The following is an 8130-nucleotide window of genomic DNA, read 5'->3' as shown; positions in this document are numbered from 1 at the left end:
GGGGGTGCACCCACCCACTGAGACAGTGGGGCTGATCTATTGGGAGCTCACCAAAGCCAGCTGGACTGTGACTGAAACAGCATGGGATAAAACCGGACTCTCTGATCATGGCGAACAATGAGGACTGATGAGAAGCCAAGGTCAATGGCAAGGGGTTTTGATCCTACTTCATGTTCTGGCTTGATGGGAGCCTAGCCAGTTTGGATGTTCACCTTCCTAGACATGGACGGAGTGGGGAGGACCTCGGACTTTCCACAGGGCAGGGAACCATGACTGCTCTTTGGATAGGAGAGGGAGGGGGAGAGGAGTGGGGGAAGGGGGAGAAGAGAGGGGGGAGGGGGAGAAGAATGGGGGGAGGGGGAGGGAAATGGGAGGCTGGGAGGAGGCGGAAACTTTTTTTTCTTATTCTCAATAAAATAAAAAATTCTATAATCTTAGGATCTGAGAGTCAGTCTCTTAAACCATTACTATAGCTATAACTTCTACTTTTGATCATATTAATATGTTAAGGTCAAAATCACAACTAATAGGACTACAACGTATCAAGGTAAAATGCATGATTTCTCCATGTACTTCAAATGTCATAATCTACCAACATTTAGCCCTTAGATTTTATTACAGGTTTGGTACCAATAGGCAGGTCTGAACTCACTCTAACATTTTCACTAATGCAGATATATCATTGACAGGAAGAAAAATTTGCCAAATCTAACCTTCAAGCCTACTCCAAATTGTTAGGAAGATAGTGGTAACAGATCTGCACCTTCTCTAAACAAATATAATTTCTAACAGTGTTCTAAATATTTATTCCTAAACCCACAGGAGACAATGGCTCTAACTTACAGAAAAAGAGAAAACATGATTATACAGCATTTCTACACATTTCCACAACTGCTTATATATCAAAAAACTTACATGTTTGGTCAGAGAGTAGCTGATAAATCCAAACGCTCTCCACTATTCATCGCTTAGAAAATTTTTGATGCAATGTCCACACAGAATTTTCATACCAAGGACAGCATATCTGCTGGGAAGACAGTGTCTTCTAATTAGGATAAGGTAATAAGAAGCAGAATTTTAGAAATCTAAAAGTCAATTAAAATTCAATGAAAGCAAAGAAACAATGAAAACTGCTTAGCAAAAACACCATCCCATATTGAAATGTTAATATAAATGGAAGACTTTCTAAAATTAACACAATTAGCAGAAAAGCCACTGTCAAATACTGAATGAAGGCTAAGATAGAAAGAATCAATTTCTACTGCACAGTAGGATTTTGCATTAGAAAAGGTCAATGGAAAATTGGTTATACAAAATCACAACAATGTGTATACAGTGTGGAATACTGATGTATACAATTGTATGTGAAAATTAAATAGAATAATTTTATTATGCAGTTGAATTTATTTTGACATTTTTTAGTATAGATATTGTTTTAAAGGAAGGAGGAGAAATAAGTGTGAAGTAGTGGAAATACCTTACAATAATACAGTAATGGAAATGTATAAAATCCTAAACAAAATTAAGAAAGTGTATACATGCATGCATACATATGTATAAATATAACTATGCATACTCAATCTCATACATATACACATATGTAAACTTACATGAATATTTGAAAGTAATTGAGATGCTTCATTGTATATTAGGAGAGATATTATAAAACTGAACTCCTTATACTATGAAGGGATATCAGCTTATTGCCATTCAGATCTAAGTAGTGTGTTATTACATTTGTTCATTGGCCAAAACATGGCTTTATGTTAAAAACTGAAGATTCATAGACCATCTCAAAAATATGCTTACAACTGCCAATATGATGGGGAAAAAAACCTATTTTGGAAGTTCCTAAATACATTCATCATGAAAGAATGGGAATTTGTCTGCTAATATTTAGAATTAAAAAGGGATTGACGGCTTGTGCTATAATCGCAGGTTAATCCTCAAATTAGCATGACCAAAAATTTTCAGTCTCATTAGCTACATGTTCAAAAGAGAAAATAGTGAGAAGTCTTTAGATATATTTTTTGTCATAGTGGTCAAAAATCAGTGGAAAAATCAAGTAAATATTTTTATTAATACTATGTGATGGAAGGCATAACACATACTGCCTTTATGGCTAGGAAACTAATAATAAAATGATGACAGACTTACATAAATAATTAATTTTATTCTTCAGAGTAAAATAGGAAAAAACACTGATTCCAGATTAAATATTGATACACTCATATTTGACCAACACTTGACCCACATCAAAGATATTCCTTTGGCACTAGTTAGAGAATAACATAATGAAAACAACATAATGATGTGAAGGTCTTTTTATAGAAATTAAAGGCTCTGTGGTATTATATTCTGATGTTTCATGTCTTTAAAACATGCATGAAATCCACGTACATTTATATTGAAAGGATGACAGAAATATTGCAACTGATTCAAATGGAGGCTGTTGATTCCAAAGTACCAGTGTTTTCCAGTCTCAACATGACTAGCAGACATAGGAATTCAGAGTCTGAGATTGAAAATACAAGATAAGATATGCACTTGTTCAAAGGACACAAAGACAACACACACAATAACGAAGAAATCTGTTGTGTTAATTATTTTTAAAGGTAGTATGTAATACCTTGCTGCCATGATCAATAAGTGGTTGATTTCCAACAAAGGTCAAGCTGTCTGTTTCCTAAATAAAAAAGAGCATACTAGGGGAAAAATCATGTACAAGAGTTTTATATGCCAAAACAAAAAGATTATAGAACCTGTGAGAACCTAAAAGGTAATAGGATGAAAAGAAGTATATTTCCTATTCTATATATTATTCAATCATGAGTCTTTGGTGGCAGGTAGGATTGTGCCTTCATATATTACTGCATAATATTATCAATGACTCTACGTTTTCATGAAAAAAAAAACTACAATGTCATAACCATTTCCACAATGGATTGCAGAGAAAAGAGGAAAGAGAATGTCAGATGCTGAAACCTGAAGTGAAGTATTTCCTTGCAGATACTGCAGTGTTTCAAGACTGAGACAGTGGTGTCAAAAGTTTAAAGAGAAGCAGAGGGTTCAGAAGCAGCAATCAACTTGCTGCACAGGAAACCATAGCAGGTGACTCAGAACTGTAATATAGGGAATAAACCAGTACCTGACTTTGCTAATTTTCGTGGGCTTAGTCTCATATAGAAGTCAATATCAGTCTGCCATGTCTGGGTCAATGTAATTCGCATTTCGCTTATAAACATGAGCAGCAGAGAGCTGGTATAAAGCCAGAGCCTCACTAGTAAGGACCCGCTATGCTCAAAGTGTAATTAGCTCTGCTTGTCTCTGAATGAAAGAGTGTGTGCATTCAAATTGCTCCCGGAACAATGAGAAGAATGATCTCAATTCCACCAATAGGAACAAATCCTGTAGTTACCTTGGTGATCTTGATCGGAACTGCTGACTCATTTCTCCATCCCATCTAACTGCGTTTGGTCCAGCAGAAAAAAAAAAAAAAAAAAAAAAAAAAGAAGGAAAATAAAACTGTAGTTTACCTGGGACCAGAATCCAATCATCAAAAAAGGAAAACATCGCAGGTAACTGGGAGATGATCAAACATCTCACTCTTTGGGTCTGTATCCTGCTTATTTGCCTGAAATTTCCCATTTCTGCCTGCCGATGGCTGACTGGGATTCTGTGCTGCCGATTGCAGCTTACTGGTATCACAATCAGAAATGCAATATCAGAGTCCCTAAATACACTGATTGGGGATTCTGCCACTTGAAATTTTAAGATTCCCAGGTGCTTGAGGATATTTCCCGACATTGCAATTATCTTACTGGGGCATCCAGTGACTCATATAACCAGTACATCCCCGTGTGTTATCCGGTATTGACTCCCACAGTAAATCTGCCGTACAGAAAATGCAGCATTCAAGACTAACCCAGGAATCACAGATATTAAGGAGGAAGCGGTAGCTTAAGAAACTCAAGCACATTTTCTGCACTGCGAAAAGGAACAGGTGAATCTTAGCAGAAGCATGGAAAATCAAAACGTATCCCCCCCCCCCCCCCGAGGTTCCTTTTGCTTCTGTCTCCTTTAGGTCTCTGGGACAGATTTTCTTCTCTGTGGTTTTTTACCGTCAGGAGCCTGACTAAAGTCTAGCTGACTTTAGTCAGGAGCCTGACAAGTAAAATCCGTCTGTGCAGACATTTTTATGCTACCTATGAACCAATAAGGAGAGAGATCTCATATCAAGAATTGGAAAGCAAGAACCGCATTTAACTCGATGATGTCATCAAGAGCTGATGATTCATCTGTGTCTCCCCCTCCTTCCTGTGTGTTGTAAAAAGAAGCAGAGCCATTGAATTGGTTATGCCGGATAAAATTCAATTTTCCCTGTGTTTTGCCTCTAGTTAACAGCAGACAAAACTCTCTACGTATGACAGGTTGTCTGAGTGACCTTGCGTCTGCTTTTGCCTCGAATCTACCAATATACACGGAAGCCTCCATTCCTGTCTGTAGATTCCTGATTGTTACTCTTCATCTAAGTGTTTCTGATTCTTTGGGATTTGTTTTTGTTAGTTTTTATGTGTGTTTTTTTATGTAGTCAAATTATAAAATGAATGTTACCCATAATACAATTAATATGCATTGCATATAAATATAACATATAATTAAAAATTTCCATTTACTTGAATCATGATTACATAATATATTTAAGTCCATAGGAGTGTTGTACAAGGAGATGGGTGGATTGTAGATAGAAATTTTGATTTCACGCCCTCTTCTGAATAGAACCAACTATATATTATTCCACAGTGTCTTAGTGATAAAGAAATGAATTTAACTTAATTGAGTGCAGGATAAAAGTTCAGATATTTACATTCTTAACATTTGTGATTTCTGTTTAATGCCTTATAGGTGTTTGCACAGTTACCTTTTCAAAAAAATGGCCTTCATATTTTTGTTTCTCAGATGCAATTAATATACATAAAGTACTATCTAAATATTTATTTACTTATTTACTATAAATATTCACTAGATTTCAAATACAATAATTCCTCTCCAAATACCATAATAAATATTAAATCTGAGGTATATTAATTATTTAATAGTAACAGAATACATTTAAGGAGGTTGTATGTTCATGAATATGAAACCATCTGTTGGTACATGAAAATAAATCTCAATTTCCTTCTGAATTAGTTCAATACAACAAATAGCCACTCTAATAATGGTTTAGCTTCATTTCTCCTGAAACTAGGCCCACTGGGATTTTTGAGCAGTTGATATACCACAACAATTATGCACTTATTTCCAGTTTTTGAAAATTTATTAGGGTGAATATGCTTACATTTTTATCAAATACTGGTTTGATGCAAATATTTATTAAACTGAGAATATTTGAGATACATTTTCTCCTTGGAATGAAGTGGGCCATTCTAGTCTAGCTGGCCACAGATACTCAGAAAACTTCCTGTTACCACACTTCTCTAATGTCCAGGAATTGTATTATACTAGCATTCCTGCTTTAGAACACAAGTATTCTAAAATTGTCTCCTAGATTTTCAAATTTCCAAATGGGTTTTCTTGCTGACTGAGACTGCTACTTCACTGTCTCATGTAACAATGTAACCATGAAAGCAAAAGAATAAGATAATGACTATAACTAACAAACCACTCTAAAAGATCATTGCATTGTATTCCACTTACTCACCAAATACGATATGGTCCTCTGTAAACACCAATGTTAAATTATCTTTTCTGAATAGTAGATGATAATGTCAAGAAATGAGACAATGTCTGGGTTCTTCCCTTATTGTCCTCATGCATATAATGTAACAAGAGCAGTATGGAGTAAACTCCTGTATATTCCATCTCAGACACAGAATAACAATGGTATTAAAACTTGTGCAACACTCTGGAGTTCAGTACGGTGGTTTCTCAGAAAATTAGAAATCAACCAACTGTAAGACCCATCAATACCACTTTTAGAGGTATATACAAAATTTTATCAATCATGCTACAAGGAAATTTGTTCCACTATGTTCATAGAAGCATTATTTGCAATTTCCAGAACCTAGATGCCCTTCGACCAAATTATGGATAAAGAAAATGAGGTACATTTACATAGTGGATTCAGCATTAAAAAACAATGATATCTTGAAATGTGCAAGCAAATGGAGGAAACTAGAAAGATAAAACATCCTTAGTGAGGTAACCCAGACCCAGAATAATGAGGATGGTATGTACCCAATCATAGGTGAGATACCAGGTATAAAGCAAAAAATAGAGAAACTGTAATGCTCCCTCTTTAAGAGACAAGCCACACCCATTCCCAGCAGCTTCTCTCCCTCCCTCACCATCTTTGGCTCTCTCTTGCCCCCCCTTTCTCCCTCCTTCTCCCCTTTACTATACATGGTGTGCCTATCTCTCTCTCTCACCTACCTGCCGAAGTCACATGGAGATTTGCCATGTGGTCTCATGGCCATCCCTGCTTAAGACTGGCTGCTCTTGGGACCCAGCAGCTTGCAGCAAACTCATCTGCATGGCATGCCTATCTGTTTGCCCCTTGCCTGCCTGCAGCCCACATGGCTAGCAACCAGGGCCACCCAGGGGACCAGCCACCTTGGTTTGTGGACCTGCTGCTGATCTCAACTCCACAGCAAGCTGCTGGGGACCTGCAGCAAATCCAAAACATTTGGTACCATGACTCGGATAGGCCTTCCTGCTCCAGTTTCTCTACAAAGATTGGGATCCTGAACCAGGGTTTATTTTTCTACTCCCACCACCAACTTCCATTAGTAAGTCTCCCCCATTCTGCTATGGTTCTTTCCCTCAGCTAAAATCGTGTTTGGACTGACCCAGGGTCAGTCAGCCCATAACACTGCATATTCTGTGCACTGTATCTGACAGATTCTTCTTTCTTTTTTTCCTATTTCTTTTCTTTTTTCCCTCCCTTTGCCTTAAAAGGCCGCTTGGACCGACCTTCTGCCTCTCTGGCTTCTGAGTCACCCCAACCAGATCTAGCCAGGCCATAGCACCCCACCAGGGGTCAGGGGATACCCAGCTCACGGGTCCTGTGATGTTCACTCTGATTTGCACCCCGCCTATGTGGGGAGACATTCCCATTATAGGCCTTATGGTATTGCCGTTTTATGGGTCTTCATAATTTTAGCTGTGGGTAGCGAGCTATCCATGTCAGGCTCCCAGCTTTTTTAAAATTCCAGCTGTTTTTTTTTTTTTTTTCAATTCCAGCTGTGGCATGGTGCAGCTTTTTCATTTCCAGCATTTTGTTCCCTTCTACGGCTTGTGTTGCGGCATGGTGGCTCAGTGACAGGGCAGATCATGCCTCTAGGTCTCTCTTATTAAGCTTAAAATCCCTGCAGCTCAAAAATTTTGACTTTTTCATGCAACATTTGGCTGCTGCCATTTTGACTGGAGTCAGGTGACTTCGCCACCATCTTGGATGAGAGCAAGGTCAGGTGACCAAGTTCCGCCATCTTTACTGAGGTATGCCCTGCCTGGTTCCCCAGTGTTAACTTCATTGCATGGGTGACCTTACCACCATCTTAACTGAGAGCTAGGTCAGGTGACCAAGTTCTCCCATCCTTAGTAAAGCATGCCCTGTCTTGTTCCACGGTTTACTTATATATTTTTTTCATTAAATTCCTCTTGTTGACTCTGTTACATGTGTTTTGCACAGTGGCATGCCTTTGGTAGGCCCATCAAGAGCATCCCCTTTGCCCAATTACTGTTCACTCTCTCTGTGTATAATCATACATGTAACTTAAATACACCTATGCTTAATGTTATAATTGTTCATTACATCTTATTTCAGATTACAAAAACAATAAGTCTCATGTTTTAAACTGGTATGTACTTTTAAGTCTCTTACAAAAATACCTTATATTTAACTCAACCCTCATTTAAAATATATTAAGCTGTTCTCTTCTTGTCAGTTCTGCCATTAACCTTATATTTCAAGCAGTGTTTTCTTCTTCCTGCCTTTTTACGAGTATAAATCTTACCTGTTAAGAGCCAATGTGGTTCACATTGTGAATAAATATCACTGTGAATTGTTTAATAAAGAAGTTTAATAGATTATAGCTAGTCAGTATAAACTTAGAAAGGAGAACAATACTT

Source organism: Alexandromys fortis, unplaced genomic scaffold (genome assembly GCF_014885135.2).
Source record: "Alexandromys fortis isolate MF-2015 unplaced genomic scaffold, M_Fortis_MF-2015_v1.1 scaffold_294, whole genome shotgun sequence".
Lineage (NCBI taxonomy): Eukaryota > Metazoa > Chordata > Mammalia > Rodentia > Cricetidae > Alexandromys > Alexandromys fortis.
Note: the sequence above shows the minus strand (reverse complement) of the source record.